A 17919-nucleotide genomic window follows, 5' to 3' on the forward strand; every position below is an offset into this window, starting at 1 on the left:
AGTCCCAAGGAATTACCACAGCCTTTTCGTACTCAGTATACTCAGCTCAGCAGAGTTTCGGTACAGCAGTACCTGACTGGGGGAAGTACCTGTGAAGCCCAATGTTAGTGGTAAATATGATTGAAATATAGAGCCGTGAGCAGGATATTATGCTCTGATATGTTTACAGCACCTATAGTGCTCTTTTTCATCCCCCACCCTTTTTTAAATTCGTATTTCCTTTCTGATTTTCAAAACCTGCCACTTGCACATACAGGTACCGAGATCGCCACTTACCCGTGCATTCAGCGCTACTTAGGCGTGCAAGCTCCCTAGTGATGCATTCTTATTTTCATTTTTTTCCCTAAGCTGGCCGTCCCCCCCCCCCCCCCCTCCCCCCGTACATGGCATCTTATTGTTGGTGCTGCAGGCCTTTTAGAAAAGACCACGTTGGCCCAGCCTTTTCTGAACTACTAGGGATTTTTTGATTAGAGGGACCTAAAGGCCCTATACAGAGTTGTCCCCCACGTGTATAATTTTATAGGCTGCAGACATGATTTATTGGCCACAGTAGGCTGTCTCCACCCTGGTCAGGTTACTCTGATGCTAGAAAGGGGGGGGGGGGGAGGGAGGTGGAGAAGGAGGATGTGGTTAGAGCAGGGCTGTAGAGAGGTTTCCTAGCTCTTTAGCTAGAACCCTTTGTGTGTTGGGCTGGGACCCGAGGCACAGTGACAGAGCAGCTCCCTCCCCGGCACTGTGCTGCTGATGAGGAGAGAAGGAGGTGACATCCCCTCTCTGTGACACGTCTGGAAAAGCAGCCCGGGACCTCGACCCAGAGGCAGATCCCTGCTGGACCCTTTTCCTCCCGGGGCTCACCCTTGAGTAAGTGTATTTCTTTAATTAGCCTCCGGTCTTTGCTTTATTTGATGTAGGGAGAGAAGGGATGAATGTAAAGTGTAATTACTGATGGTGAAGCTGGGTGGGAGCGCACTCTTGATTACTAGGCAGACTTTCTGGGCTGATTTTTGTCGTCGTTGGGTGGTGGTGTAACATACTTTGATAAAATTCTGGGACTTACCAGCTCTGCCAAAGCTGGCTTTTAACAATGGGCTGACTGTACTTCCCTGCCTGTCTGGAAGTAATTGTGTGCTACTTTTTTGCCATGTGTTTTGCTGCATTTTCAATTTGTGGACAGGGGGGTGACAGAGAACGTCTCGCTTACGCCTGTGGCTTGGGGAGTTCGTACTGGTACAGTAAATCTGTTTTTACTCCCCCCCCCCCACCCCGTTTCCCCTTCTTCTCGCCCCTTTCATTGGGCTCAAGCTGTACTGACTGTCATTCTGGTGATGGAGTGAAGTGCTGTAACCTGCCCAATCCGTCTTCCTGCTGTAAGAGGTTTAGTAGTATCTGGTGCCTCCAGTCCCACCAGTCGAAGACTGACTGGGGCGCATCGGAACTGGGGTGGAAACTGGGCGGAGAGGGGAACAGGGAGCGCTGTAATGTTAAAACTCGACTTCATTGCTTTCTGTGTTGAAGTCTGCTGGCAGGCTGAAAACCCCGGGGGGGTCATTTGATGAAAATGACAATCCCAGGCAGAAAAATACTGCAGAGGGCAGGGCAGGGCATCCCACCGCCGGCTTTGTGTCTCTCTCAGTGTCACTGGAGGATTATTAATCTCCAGGATCATCCGAACAGACTCCCTCTTTCGGTCTTTTTGACTTCCTCCTTTGGTCTTTTTATTTCAAAGTTTCTTTGCGTTGTCTCATCCGTATATGTTCTGCGAATAAGTTTCTACACTTTGTTGGGAAGAAATTATTTCAAAATTTCATGCAAAACTGAAATTCTGGCAATTTCAGAAACGTTTTCATTATTAGATAGACGGTCTTTTAGGTTAATGATTTTACATTGTTTTGTACAATTTTGCTGATGTGCTTAATTTTTGCTTTGTAACCCGTCTGGAGCCATTATTCTATATACATCCTCTCCATTTTAAATCTTGCCTGCAATTGCTTTCCAGCTGTTGATGCTGTGTTCATGCTTTACATGATTCAGCGGGATGCTTGAAAGCAGCTCAAATGAAGTTCTGTTCGTCAACTTCATTCTGTAGGTCCAGCTGTGAGACAATGGTCATTAGTGCTGTATTCATGCTTTGCAAGGATAGGTGAGACTTTTGTAGGGTTCTTAGATGAAAATCTGCACTTCAGCTGCCTTTGCTGAATCCATGCTTTACATGTTTGAATGTGATGCTTACATGCAACTCTGATGAAAATATGCTGTTCAGCTGTCAGTGCTGTATTCCTCCGGATTCTATATAGCATGCCTAGAGATCTGTGCTGAAATCCAGGCGGATTCTATAACAACACACATAACAATTGGCTTAACAAGCTAATTAGGGTTGATAAACAGCACTTAAGCAATAATGAGCACTAATTGGCAATAATTAGAATTTACACGCACAATGTACTGTGCCTAACTTCTAATGCGCACAGACAAAAAGGGGCATGGTTATGGGCAGAGGAATGGGCGTTTTTGTGGGCGTTCCAAAATTTACATGTATAGTTATAGAATATGGCCCTCTGCGCCTAAATCTACACGCCAGGATTTATGCCACATTTTCGATGGTGTAAATGGATGCGTGTAGTTTTAGGCGCTGGGATCTCAACCAAGCATATTTGATATATCACGCCTAAATCTAGGCGCCGCTTATAGAATACGCTTAGGCAAAAATGTTTTCCGCGCAGATTTTTTAGGTGCCATATAGAGAATCCCCCATTTATGTTTAACTGTGAGACAACAACACAGAGCTCTAATGAAGATCTGCTCTTCAGCTGTCTGTGCTGTACTCTTGCTTTACATAACCAGTGTGACATTTGTAGAGGCTCTGATGAAGATCCACCCTTCAGTTGCCTCTGCTGTATTCCTGCTTTACATGTGTGAGCATGATGCCTGGCTTGGCCACTGCTGGAAGCAGGATACTGGGCTACATGGACCATTCATTGGTCTGGCCCAGTATGGCTACTCTTATGTTCTAAGGAAGGAAGCTCTGATGATGATCAGGACAGCAGGTACCACCAATCTAATTACCTTCATACCAGCCAGAGCAGCTAAACAGAAAGAGCTTTAAAGGACTTTTAAGTACTAATAAATCATGATACCAAGGGGCCAGTATTTCAAGGGAAATATCTGGATAACTGTCACAATCATCTGGATATTTCCCCTCAGCCACAGCTGGATCATGGTGGAGTTCATAGCTATGTGAACAGTGGTCTGAACTTTGTCACTTTCCAGATAACTACCTGGATAAGTTAAGACAGAAAAATTACTGTGCAAACTTTATCCAGTTGCTATCCGGATAGTGGTTTGAATATCTCCAGCATCTGGATAGTGTGGCTGCTCACCACTGTGTCCAGATGTTCCATATCAGCTGCAATATGGATACTGACCCTGAATATTCAGTATGTTTCTAAGCACCAGGGCTGGCATTAAAAAAAAAAAAAACACCAACCACAATGGTTGCCTATTAGGCAGCAATCTAATACCGTCACTTTAATCCCACGTCTAACCACCTCCCTTATTGCCCAGTCATAGCCTTGCTGGTTTAACTCAAAGCCTCTGACTGGCAGGCTTGACTAGATTATCATTTCTAAGGAGAAGCGACTGACCATTATGGGGGTTTGTACAGAACTGCAAGTGTTTGGGATGTGCTATATCGCGGTGGGCAACCAGGGTCCTCGAGGGCCACAACCCAGTCAGGTTTTCAAGGTTTCCACAATGAATATACATGAGATTGATTTGCACGTTATACAAATTGTGCTAATCAGGGGTTCCCAAACCTGTCCTGAGGGAACCCCAGTCAGTCAGGTTTTCAGGATATCCACAATGAATATTCATGAGGCAGTGTACTCAGATCTAACTCATGAATCTTCATTGGATGTCCAACCGCCACCTGAAGCTGAACATGGCCAAGACCGAGCTTATTGTCTTCCCACCCAAACCCTCTTCTCCTCTCCCTCCACTCTCTATCTCAGTTGACAATACCCCCATCATCCCCGTCTCATCTGCCCGCAACCTTGGAGTCATCTTTGACTCCTCCCTCTCCTTCTCTGCGCATATCCAGCAGATAGCCAAGACCTGTCGCTTCTTCCTTTACAACATTAGCAAAATTCGCCCTTTCCTCTCTGAGCACACCACCCGAACTCTCATCCACTCTCTCATCACCTCTCGCCTCGACTACTGCAACCTACTCCTCACTGGCCTCCCACTTTGCCACCTATCCCCCCTTCAGTCCGTTCAGAACTCTGCTGCACGTCTTATCTTCCGCCTGGACTGATATACTCACATCTCCCCTCTCCTCAAATCACTTCGCTGGCTTCCGATCAGGTACCGCATACAGTTCAAGCTTCTCCTCCTAACCTACAAATGCACTCGATCTGCAGCCCCTCCCTACCTCTCTACCCTCATCTCCCCTTACGTTCCTACCCATAACCTCCACTCTCAAGACAAATCCCTCCTTTCGGTACCCTTCTCCACCACCGCCAACTCCAGGCTCCGCCCTTTCTGCCTCACCTCACTCCATGCGTGGAATAATCTCCCTGAGCCCGTATGCCAGGCCCCTTCCCTGCCCATCTTCAAATCCCTGCTAAAAGCCCATCTCTTCAATGTCGCCTTTGGCACCTAACCACTATTCAAGAAATCTAGACTACCCCAACTTGTCATTTCGTCCTTTAGATTGTAAGCTCCTTTGAGCAGGGACTGCCCCTTTTTTTATTAAATTGTACAGCGCTGTGTAACCCTAGTAGTGCTATAGAAATGTCAAGTAGTAGTAAGTAGTAGTAGAAGAATGTGAAGTGACTGAACATGACTACTGGATTCTTTGGAAAAACAGCTTCCGATGAGGTTTCTGCACTGAGGTACCAGTGCCTGAACTCCACCCCTGTACCCCTGTTTTGGCCGGTTACGCTGAGTGCTGCAGGCTACAAGTTGCGTGTCTGAGGAAAGCGTTTCCTCTTCAGCACAGCTTCCTGAATTTTGTGCAGCTTCACTGTGCCTGCGGTAGGAAGAATAGGAAATAAGGAAGTTAGGAAAAAAGTCTTTTATCTGTTTATGAGTTACCCAAGCACTGACTTGCTCTGTGGCAGAAGCACATTTTGGGAAGTGACAGTCACGTAACCTGTCCCAGGCCAAGAAGATTCAAATGCTATGAGTGGGATCAGATTCAGTACTGGAAACAGATGATTTTTATTATCTCTCCACTTTATATAACAAACGTTTTGTTTTTCAGTGACTTCCAGAATATTGGTTAACGTAATCTGCTCTTTCCACCTCTTCCTCCCTACTCCTCATTTACTGCAGAGAGGAAATACAATCTAGTGCTCAGGATGTATTTTACCTTTTTTTTGTGAGCCTGATTAAGATTCAGACAGAGTTTCCTTAGCTTAAAACAAAGCCATATACAGTAAGTCTGAAGACTTTACAAAGCATAAAGGTGAGGGGTAACTGGCTAGTCTGACCTCTACAGGAGAGAGACCACACTGAGTGTGGAGGTGCACTTGATCCCCATGAAAAAAGTCAGGTGCAAAGTAGAGAAGGAGTATGGAAGGTAGGTTCTTTCCAAACAGAGAGAAGGACGTATGATTAAAAAAAGTTTATTGGTAACATCAAAAAAAGTATGACTCAACACAGCCGTGTTTCGGCGCCGGAGCGCCTTCTTCAGGAGTCTACAAAATTAAATATAAAAGTAAACCTAAACAGAGCAAGAAAAATAATACACATAATAATAAAATAACAAAAAATCAATAAAGAACTAACTGATTAATATGACAAAATGTACAAAGAATAATAAAAAGTAGAAATAAATATGATAATAATAATAATAATAATAATAATAATAATAAATAAAGCAGGGTAACAATATTAAATACTGTATAACCAACAGGAAAATACATATGCATATACAAGTATAGAAATAAAAATAAAATAATTGCAAGTATAAAAGCAAAACAATTACATATAAACATACATTCTATGTGATACCAGCATAATGGCACAACATGTATGTTTATATGCAATTGTTTTGCTTTTATACTTGCAATTATTTTATTTTTATTTCTATACTTGTATATGCATATGTATTTTCCTGTTGGTTATACAGTATTTAATATTGTTACCCTGCTTTATTTATTATTATTATTATCATCATCATCATTTTTTTTGTTATTTTATTATTATGTGTATTATTTTTCTTGCACTTGTTTATGTTTACTTTTATATTTATACTCTTTCTCTACTTTTCAGCCTGACCTCTACAACATTACCTAGCATTGCTTTTTCATCTTCTGTCTCAATGGATCAATCCAGGGGAAAGCCAGCATTGGGAATGGGACCCCTTGGGAGCCTCTAACAAGGCATGGATTAGAAAGTAGGGCTAGGGAATAGTGGGCCCTCAGGAAGAAAAGAGGCTTGGCTCCTTTTTGTCCAGTTGTGCTTCTTAAATGTGATGAGCTATGGAACATCTGGCCTCAAAAGGTATGGAATGTCCTTTCACATCAGGCCTGATGACTTTTTCATACTTTTTGAAGGAAAGCCTTTTCTGTATGTCTCCAGTTAAGAAGGATGGTGATGTTTGCCGATCATTTGAAGCCTGCCAGTGTTCTTGGAAAGGGTTGCCTTCTTCCCAGGATCTTTGAGGGATCCAGAACGTAAAATATACAGTGCAATAATCGAGGACAATGACCTGGAGCCAATACTGTGTGGGAAGGCTAGGGTCAGAGAGCTAGGTCTAGACTCTTTGGTTGAGGGGCAGCATGAAATGATGTCAGTATTATGGAGGTGCTCTGTTAAACTACAGTTCAGTATATTTATTAAGGGCACACTTGATGCTAGTGCATCTGAATGCTGTACCCATCCAACGACCTGTTGGAAGCTGAGTAGCATGAAGGGAAGCCTAACACACTTGATTTGAGGACCCTGGAGTGCAGTACGTTTGGGCTGAAGTGAAGTTGTATTCAGGAAATTCTTCCTGGGTGACAGTGCTTGGATTGATGTTCTGTGTTATCTGCCTCCTGCAATGCAGGAAAAATGGCCTAACACAAGACATGCTAAAACATTTCATGTTAATTATTGCCATCTGTGTGCACTTAAAGTACAGTAATTATTTTCTTGTGTTTTCTTTGGGGGGCATGTCAGGGATGGAGAATGGACATCACCGCTGCACGCCCTGACACGCCTTAACTAGTTACTGCATCCATAATGTGGGAAACCTTAACACCACCTAAACAGGAGGCAGTAAGTTCTCCTGTGGTGTTTTTTTTTTAATAGCTGTGCACCTGTGTTAACATTAGCACATGACCATTAATGAAACAAATTGGAAAAAAAGCCCTTTTTTGAAGGCCATGCTAGACATGGGCTTAGCGCTTGGGAAAGGCCTGTTTAAGGGCGCTTTAAGCCTATTTCTTAGAGCAACTTAGTAAAAGGACCCCTCAGGAAAGAAGGAAGGACATCCATTAGTGTGTAGAAGAGTTATCCTGAGAACCTGGCGTGAGATGTTATCCCTTACAATCGTAGACTACAGAGATGCAAAGGAACGGGGTTAGCGGGAATCCCATGGGGATTCCTTCCAGGTCCACAGGACTCCTGCGGGGATCCCCTCCAGGTCTGTGGGAATCCTGCGGAAGTGTACTAAGTGCTGGGCCAGCCTACCTATCCTTTCCTTGTGGCATGGCTGCCGTCTCGTCGCTGATCAGGGGGCAGACTGGAAGGTCGCAGTCGCCAAACACCAGGTGAGTGAATGTGGTGACTGGCGATTGGTGACTGTGACCTCCTAGCCCTGCCCCCTGATGCAGCACCATCTTCAATTTCTTTTCCTACGCCAGAAGTTATCATCAACATGGGCTACTGTAAAGATGGCAATGACCAGCACTTCTCCTCAGCCCCAGCCGCTTCCCACCAACTTAGATGCTGTAGCCAAGGATTCGGCGGTGGATGGAGACTGAGCCTGAGCAGAAACCAAGGACTTCGTATCGGATAGCCATTGCTGGGAGCTGCCTTGGTGGCATAATGAACAACGTAAGCTAGGCCTCTTCTGCGATATTATTCTGTGCTTGCTTCTGCCACCGACTATTTCATGCTGCTCCTCTCTGGCCACTTTGAGGAGTTACTCTTTGGCTATGTGGAAATGCGCAAGTGGAGCTCAAAGCCTGGCCCTGACCTGGAGATGGTGGAGGCTGTAATTCAGTACATGTATACAGGCAAGATCCGTGTCTGCACCTCCAGCATATTGAGGTGCTGGGGTTGGTGGACAGGTGAGACTGTGGCAGTTGGAGGACAACACTCAGTACTGGAGCTAAAGCATGGACAAGAGGGAAACATGTGTTAATGATGGAGCTGGCAAAGAGGGATGAGATTTGATATACTGCCTTTCAGTTGTTACAATCAAAGCAGTTTACATATTGTATGCAGGTACTTATTTTGTACCTGGGGCAATGGAGGATTAAGTGACTTGCCCAGAATCACAAGGAGCTGTAGTGGGATTCAAACCTGGTTCTAAGGCGGCTGCACTAACCGTTAGGCTACTCCTCCACTCCAAAGGTGGCTGAAGAAACCAATTGTGAACGTATAAGTTTTTCCAGAATGATGGCATAGGTTGGGTTATTTAGCCTCAAGTCTGGTTATTTTAGTACAGGAGATGGATGGGGATGACTGAGATTACTTGTGGGGACGGGAGAGGATGGAAGGGATTACTTGCAGGGTTAGATTGTTAACGGGGCTGGGTGAAATTTCTGTCCCCTTTCTGTCCCCATTCAACTCAGTATCTTAGACTGGTCTGAGGAATTGGGCAGAATGACAGAAATAGACTTGAAAATGACAAACTATAAAGGCAAAAAACCTGTAGAAGGCAAGGTCCTGATTTCACTGGAAAGGCCCCAGTGGCAAATCATGGTTATTGCCGGTTAATGAATAACCAACTAATAACAAATGGAGTTATTGTAGGATGGGGTGAGGGGGGGGGGGGGGGGGGGGGGGGGTAGGGGGGCTTTCAGTGTTTAAGGGAACATCATTGAGCTGTAACTGCTGCCAGAACTATAGAGCTCAGCTTAAGGTGCTTGGTGGGATCCTATGTGCTGAGGGCTTGTTGTTGTGTGGTATAAACAGATAGCTATTTGTTTGTTCACTTGAGAGCACTCAAGAAGATACAGTGCTGCTTCCTCTTTTTTTGTGTCTCAGTGTGTATGTAAACTGAAAACCACTAATAATTAGACATTATTAAAAAAAATAATAGGAAAAAAGACATAGAAAATATGTGGGTGTGTCTCTACTTTCCTCTCAGCTGTCCTGACTATTCTGTTTGTGCCACGTTAAAAGCACACACAATAAAATAAAATAAATACCTGTATTTGATTTGGCAGGCAGTACAGCTAAGAACTGCAAGAGAAATATAATGCAGCCTTAAGCAGTAAAGGCATCTGCAAACAGAACAGAAGTCCAAGCTACACTGCAAGGTCAAAGGTTTTATGGGGTTGTTTTTTTTTTCCTCTTTTGATTGGAGGAATAGATGCATGATGCACCTACAATTATTTCTTTCTATTTAGCTCTTATGAATCTGTGACTTATAAGGACTAGAGTTGCACAGGTACAGAAATTTCACCCATCCTCACTAGAATCTAGCCCATACTCACCTTTACCCGCGTTGCCAGAGATTTTGACTACACTCCTGCGGGAATTCGGCAGCAACTACTTCCATCCCTGCGGGATTCCTGCAATCCCCTTTCCCGTAAGGACACCAGAGCTAGAATAGAAAGCCTGGAGGAGCAAAGCACTTGGGGATTTTCTGCCTGTGTGTACACCTTGCAGGCTGATGACATAATTGTGATCGAATGATATAACAGCTACTGTTTAAAAGCAAGGGTAGAGACGGTAGGAATGGGATGCTGTAGGTCACAGCTGTGGGAAGCTGCTTTCGCATAGCTTCCACTTTAATTTCTTTGGATTATGTTCTTGAGGTGTGTCTGCCTTGTTCCTAGGGGGAATTCTGTAAAAGCATGCTAAAAGTTAGGTGCCAAGCTAGTATTCTATAATGGATAGTCCAGGGGTGGACTGACCATTTGAGCAGCCGGGCAGTACTCCGAGGGCCTAGAGGCTCTAGGGGGCCAAAAGACTGTGCCCTGTTGCCCACCACTGCCACAGCCACACATTACAGCCCCTCCTGATCCTACCTTTTGTGGGTCCTGGTGGCCTCCGCGGGGGCAGGAAAGAATCCCACTCTTTTTTGCTCACTGCTGCTACTCTGCTTGGCGCCGCCGCCGCTGTGTTTTAAAAATGACTGGTGAGACTGCCAAGACGTTCGAGACTACCGCAGGAAGTCTTGGCAACCATTTTGAAAACATGGTGGCACCGGGCACAGTAGCAATAGCGGGCAGGAAAGCCACTAGACCACCAGGGCACTTCAAGGTAGGACCAGGGAGACCCCACTTTGGCTCAGGGGTCTGTAGTGTGTGGGAGGGGGCAGCAACTGCAACGGTACACCAATGGGACGGCAGGTAGTGACCTTTACTGCCCAGGGGGCCCCGACCACTGTCGGTCTGCCCCTGGGCTAGTCCCTTATAGAAGACTAGCCTAAGCCAGCAATTAGGCACTTAAATGTAGGCTTGCACTATGACAGGTGTAAATGGGTGAGGCCTAAATGAAGTAGTTAGGCGCTTAACTGATAGGATTTAATAAAGTACTTGCTTAAATAGTCGGAAGGCACATGACCCACCCCTCTCATGTGAACTTCCTGTTTGCAGTTATGAGTTAAAGCACTTAGGCGCCAAGTTATAGAATAGTGCTTAAATGCACTTAGGCCTCTAACTGCTGTGTCACCCCTGTTGTGGTGCTTAACTGCCATTTGAGAACCTAAAATTAGGTGCATAATTGGTGTCTTTGGTGTACTATATAGAATTAAGGGGCTAACGCTTGGTTTACCACGTGGAAACTGCTAGGGCAGAACCATGTGAAGGGGCTTTACTTAAAGCACCTTAACATTACTTAATTTTTGTAGTTACTGGGTGGTAAGCACTGCATTAAGTGCTTTTAGTCTTAGGGGCTGTGTCATGAGCAGAGAGTGGGCGTGCAAGTAGAGACCTGCACGGGAATGGGGTTTTGTGGGAATCCCGCAGGAATTCCTTCTGGGGCTGGAGAATTCCCGCGGGGATGGAAGCAGTTCTGCGGGGCTCCCGTGGGGACAGAAGCAATTCCTCTGGGGTTCCCATGGGGATGGAAACAGTTCCTGCGGAGTTCCCATGGAAGTGTAAGTGGCATCTGCGCCAGCCTCTTACCTACCAAGTACCAAGTTCTTTAAGTGCTGCCTCCTCATCCTCCTTGCTTTAACAGCATAGATGCGGAGAGTCTTCATTAATCCTCTCTGCTCCCAGGCTGATGTGCAGCCCAAGCTCTTGCACAGGCACGAGCATCAGAGGTCACCTGACATACTTGCATATGCATGTGGCAACCTCTCAGCACACAGTACCAGCGAATTAGAGATGAGTCTTACGTGTGTACAACAGATTGTTCCACGTTCGAACTTCCGTTCCTTCCTTGCCTGCAGTGCTGTGGCTCAAACCCAGAGAGAGAGAGACAGAGAATAAACCAGAATTATTTTTAGGTACCATTAAATTCTGGCAGGGACAAATGGGAATGGGTTATATCAGGGGCGTAGCCAGACAATAGATTTTGGGTGGACAAGGGCAAGAAATGGGTGGGCATCAAGTGTTCTCCCCTCCCCCCTACCACCAAAAAAATATCTCAGCTGGTGGGAAAATGCTTCTTTCTATCTTGGCAGTGGGCAGCAGGCATGCGCTGAAAACTGAGCATGTGCAGATGCCGGTATTGTGGAGAGTAGCGTTTTCGTTACCATCAGGGGGAAATCTTCAGCTAGCGGAGCTTGGGATCCCCACCAGCTACCGCTAAACATGTGCTACTGTTAGGTGGGCCTGAGCCCTAAGTGGGTGGGCACCTGCCCACCCAGCCCCACCTGTGGCTACGCCACTGGGTTATATTCTTGCGGGGATGGGTAAGATTCCAGCGGGGACGGGTGGGAACGGGTTAGATTTCTGTCCCTGTGCAACTCTCTATGTAGAAGGTGTTTTGTAGTTAGCAGGCTGCAAATCCCATGCACTAATCACCACTTTTGCAGCTAGCGAGGACCACTTACTATCAGATTCTATAAATGGTGCTCAAAAATGGACCATGGAAAAGATCAGCACCCTAACTTTGGGCACCAGACTTACGCCTGCGGAAAGCTGGTGTAAATGTTTATGCTTATTTCATTTATAGTCCGCCTTTATCCAAGGCAGGTAGCAACGTAACATACATAATTTCAAAGACACGACAGAAGAAACTCAAAAACACAATGGCGTCAGTTCAGTATAAATACTGCAGCATCAATGCAAAAAACAGCATTAGCAATCAATAAGATGGTCTAACAGATAATGCTTCAACATCTGTTTAAATGATACAGTGCGCTGCTGAGATTTCAAAATCAAAGGTAGCTTATTCCATGCTTGAGGTCCGGTAAACCAGCATGAGCAGAGTGCAGTGCCCTAGATCAGGGTTTCCCCAAATCCAGTCCTGCAGCACCCCCTGCCAGTCAGGCCTTCAGGACATCAACAATGAACACGCATGACATACACTGCTTCCATTACATGCACGTCTTTCATGCACACTCATTGTGGACATCCTGAAAACCCGACTGGCAAGGGGGCAGTCCAGAACCGGACCTGGGAAACACTACCCCAGATATTTATTTTGTTACATTTGTATCCTGCGCTTTCCCACTCATGGCAGGCTCAATGCGGCTTACATGGGGCAATGGAGGGTTAAGTGACTTGCCCAGAGTCACAAGGAGCTGCCTGTGCCTCAAGTGGGAATCAAACTCAGTTCCTCAGGACCAAAGTCCACCACCCTAACCACTAGGCCACTCCTCTGGTACATAGTGCTGGAAAATAGCACACAACAGTGGCATAGCCAGACTTCGACGTGGAGGGGATCCAGAGCCCAAAGTGAGGGGGCACATTTTGGCCCCCCTGCCGCCGCCGCCTCCTCACATACCTTGGCTGGTGGCTGAATATTATAGAACGCTTCAAAGAACATTCTTATAGTATATAGATAGTGCTATACATATATCAAAACAAAATAAAAGGACATTAAAAGACTCGTTAAAACGTGATATGGTGCTCATACAATGAATATTAAATGGTACCTCTTATAATCTTGGCGATAGGATTGTGTAAGAGCAGATGGCAAAGTCCACTATGAAAATGTTATACAGTCTAGATGAAAGCATAAATTGTTAGCTGAAAGTGCTGTATTGTAAAGGTACAAAGTGACAAGAAAGTATATCGTTTATAAGAGGAAACAAATGTAACGGAAAGCGTTCTATAATATTCATTTATCTTTGTTGTGCATATTCCCAACTACCCCTTGTCAAGTGGGTGCGGGAGCAGTGGGCAGTGGATTTGCAAAGATTGCCGGAATCTTTGGATTTAGCAACTTCGGTGCCATGCATCCCTCAGATTACTCAAGCAGCGGAATTACAAGAGTGTCAATTTTGAACTTTATACTGCGCATATATCTCCCAGACTCAGTTCCATATTGGTGGCATTGATTGCCCTTTATTTTTATTTTTTTAGATTTTTGCTCACACCTTTTTCAGTAGTAGCTCAAGGTGAGTTACATTCAGGTGTTCTGGATATTTCTCTGTCCAAGGAGGGCTCTCAATCTAAGTTTGTACCTGAGGCAATGGAGGGTTAAGTGACTTGCCCAGGATTACAAGGAGCAGCAGTGGGATTTTGAACTGGCCACCTCTGGATTGCAAGACCGGTGGTGCTCTAACCAGTTGGCCACTCTTCCACTCCTTTGTGTTCAAAATGCAGGATCCAACCTTTCCATACCTTTTGGGGGTGTCCGAGGGTTAATAGATTCTGGACTCAAATTGCTAGATATGTGGGTAAGATTTTACACTCTATAAATCCCCTTTCAACCGTTGATTTTTTTATTAGACAAATGTGAGAGAGTTCAGTTGCAGGGGGAGGGGGAAGGAGGAAAATTTTCCATAAGGCAATGTTCATGGGCCCCCTCGTTTTGGGGCTGGCATAATTTATTACATCAACATATGCTGCGGGAGGGTAGAACAGTTTGTGTATCCCCTAGACGCCGGAAGGATTTCTTGGCAGTTTGGGAATAATACATTTTTTCTTTATCTCCCAAGGCACAAAGCTTTATTTTAAATCATTTGTGATTGTTGTAATTGGGGGTCCTGGACCTCGGTGCTCTCCTTGGGGGGGGGGGGGGGAGAGGGGATGTATGGGGAACGAAAGGCTGTTTTTTTTTTTTTTAATTTAATGTATCATTTCAGTTACCTATGCCTACTTGGTGTGAGTGGGAAGGGGGTTGGGGGAGGGGGAATGTGCTAAAGATGAATGACAGTTTGTCCTTTCTTTGGTCAATTTGTTGCATTTATGGAGGTCATAGTATTTATGGCACTGCTGTAATATTTGATTTGACATCAATAAAATTGTGGAATTATAATTAGAGGAAATAGAGACGGGATTGGGGTGCTTGGGGATAAAAGAAAACAGTGCCTTGTTGACTATGGGAAGGTTGGATACGTTTTCTTTTTGTATTTGAACGGTGTTTATGTTGCAGTTTTTTGCTTGTTTGTATTGATCTTCTAGTCAATAAAAAGATTTAAACATAATATTCATTTATCATATCATTTGTTTGAGTACTGCTTTAATCTGTGTATACTGTACATGTTTTTAAGTTTCCATGTTTTTCCTATTTGTTTTTAGTTTACATTTTATTACTCATTATTTATATATTTCTTATGCTTTATTTTATTTAGATACATTTACCCCTGAGGCAGGCCTTAGCGCCGAAACACGGCTGTGTCGGGTCGTTTTTATGTTTGTAAAAATTAAAATTCTTTTGCCTATCCTCCTCACTTTCTTTCTCCGTGTTCAAAAAGTTGAAGCCATCTCCCCCGCTCAGCTGCCATATTGTGTGACCCCAAACAATAGCAAACTTGTGAGGTTTATGACTGCCTATGTGTGGTTTTTTTATTTGATAGCTTTTTTTATTTATTTGAAAACTTTCAATATGTAACCCAAGGTTTATTTTTACCTCAGGTGGGGGGGGGGGGGGGGGGGAGAGTTCCCCACAACTAGGCCCCAAGGCTCAAGCAGATCTGGGGCCTTTCTTAAAGCTGCCCCCTTCGAAAAGCGGCTCCAAAAACAAGTCTGCCACTCTGGAGTGCCTCAGGTTATATATCGGAAACTTTCAAATTAAAAAAAAAAACCACATAGGCAGTCATAAACCTCACAAGTTTGCTATTGTTTTCAGTGGCGTCTGCGAATGTTTGGGGTCACACAATATGGAGGCAAGCTCCGCCCACTGGCTTCAGCCCACAGAATGGGTGAGATAGGCTCATGCCATCTCCTGTCATAAAACCTCCATGGGGAATGTCCCCAGTAGTCACCATGTTAAATTTGCAGCTACTGCATGGTAAAGCCACAGTTCACAATTCAGCTTTATTTGATATACCGCAAATAATAGTAAAAAAAATAACTAAGTGGTTCACAAATGAAAATCATGGTTGGAAGTATTAGGTTAAAACAAAACATAAAATTAAGTTACATGGGGGATTTTAATAAAATCCAAGGTTAGGAATAGAAGTAATTAAAATTAAACTAGGAAAGAACAAGAGGTGGGGAAGGGAAAGTGAAAATAAGACAAATTGACAAGAGTCTGTAAGGGATAAACTCACTGCGAGGGGTGGCAAACGAGATTTGTAATTACTGAGGAGCAGAGATAACGCTTTAGTGAAAAGATAAGCTTTAAGAATAGCTTTAAATCTTAGAAATGAGAGTTTGGTTTGTAGGTGTAAAGGAATATCAGTCCATAGGGTGAGTGAAACAACTGAGAACGAGGTGGTTCTTGCAAGATGTGAACACACCTGAAGAAACGAGGGTACTACTAAAAGATGCTGTTGGAAAGAACGTAAAGTACATGTCGGGGAATAAGGTATGAGATGTTTGAATAGGAAGAGTGGGTGGAAAGTGGTACCAACAATCTTAAAAGGACCCAGTATTGGATGGGCAACCAGCGTACTACTTGAAGGAGAGGGGAAATGCTATCAACATTTTTGCCACTGTGTATCAATTTAACTGCTGTGTTTTGAACCAGCTGCTAAGCCACGGTAACACCAATTTGTCATGGTTTCATATAAGGGCCCTGTTCTGCTTTCTCTTATGATAGGCTCTCTACTCAGGAGATTAGCATGCTGATAACCAGAGTATAGAACATCACTGTGAAGACTCAGAACTCTTGAACCAAAATCTTCTTTAATGCAAATTAAAAAAAAAAGAAAATGACTTACAGTTAGATGTGCTGGACACGAGTCTCTGCCTTGTAGAACTGGGAGTCTGTTCTCCACCAGCTTATCCTATATACAAGGGGAACTGTGAGATCTCAGCACCAATCGGAGAGAGTAGATGCTGCGAATACTTTAAACTAGTAAAAACTTGGTTATGTTACAGTAGTTTGAAGGGGGAGCAACAGGTACAGCAAAGTTAGCTTACAGTTCTTAGAAGCCCATGCTGCAGACACATTCTCAACCCCACATGGAGAGAGAAGGGGTGGGCTACAGCCCAGTATACAAAGGGACAAGGGCCAGCCAATAAGAATAGTCCCATACGTTATAGGCAACAGGGACAGGTGCTCAGGAAGAGGCTATCACATGAGAACTACAATTATACAACATTGTAGTCCTATCCTACTTAAAGAGCATAGGGACCAAATTTGGCTATACCAGTGTCTCATATATACATATAAACAACAAGCAACCTGCTTCCATGAATATGGGGCACAACAGGCCCCTTAGTTTAGTTTTATATATTGTTCCGTTTTGACATTTTAAGGGTAATTTTATGAAGCAGTTTCCACGTGTAAAAGGGGTTTAACATGCCAAAGAGGCCCATTATAAAATTGTGCATGGTATACGGGCGCGTGATTATACGGACACTCCCCCAGATTCCATATATGGCGCTCAAATTTGGGGACCGAAGTATACACGTGAATTGAAGATGAGCATACAAATTAGTTAACAAGCCAATGACTAGCAATAAATTGATGTCAGCAATCAATTATTGCAGTTAAGTGGCATTAATTATATTTTGCACACGCATCTTCCTGCACGCTATTCTATAACTCTGCGTGCCTAAATCCCCTAGCGTTGAACTTAAAAGGGGACATGGCCAGGGGCATGGTAGAACATTCTAAAAAAATTGCACTTACAGTTATAGAATACTGCCATTCCGCACCCAATGCCAAAAGTTGGGTGCTCCAATCAAATTAAAAGTCTGGGAAAAAGGGCTTTTTTTCAATGGGCTGAGAAAAGGGCCTGCAGTAAAATTGAAACCAGCATGCGCCTATTTATGACCTGAGACCTTAATGCCACCAGTTGATGTAGCGGTCAGGGCTCATGCGCTACACGTGTGGTGACTGGTCTGCATGCACCAACTGCTGATTTACACTGGAAACGCCGTGCACGGTAGGAAATAAAAAAAATAAATTGTCCCAGCAGTATGGGTACGTGCAAAATCCAAAATTACTGCTGGGGGCACGCTAGCCTGGCGGTAGTCTCATGTTGGCACATGCTGCATGCCCATAGAGCCTACCGCACCTTTGTAAAAGGCCTTTTTTACTAAGCTGCGCTGTAAACGTGTGGGTGCTAAAAACACTAGTGCACCTTAGTAAACAGGCCCCTTAGACAGTGTGAGCGGAGTTATTTAGACTGTCCCTGATGCAGTAGTGAAACATGGCCAATGTCGGTTGGTCTGTGACTACAGATGTGGAGTGGAGGAGTGGCCTAGTGGTTAGAGTACCGGTCTTGCAATCCACTAGTTC

General features: G+C 44.4%; 1 protein-coding gene across 1 annotated transcript in view; it reads left to right on the top strand.

Moving 5' to 3' along the window:
* Nucleotides 1-656: 656 nt before the first annotated feature.
* The window catches only part of AVIL (advillin), a 125317-nt gene continuing 108054 nt past the window's right edge, over nt 657-17919 (top strand). Inside the window, 1 exon segment of the mRNA XM_030198300.1 lies at nt 657-861. The gene's annotated coding sequence lies outside the window, so the exon portion shown is untranslated.

This window comes from Microcaecilia unicolor, chromosome 3 (genome assembly GCF_901765095.1).
Source record: "Microcaecilia unicolor chromosome 3, aMicUni1.1, whole genome shotgun sequence".
NCBI classification, from domain to species: domain Eukaryota; kingdom Metazoa; phylum Chordata; class Amphibia; order Gymnophiona; family Siphonopidae; genus Microcaecilia; species Microcaecilia unicolor.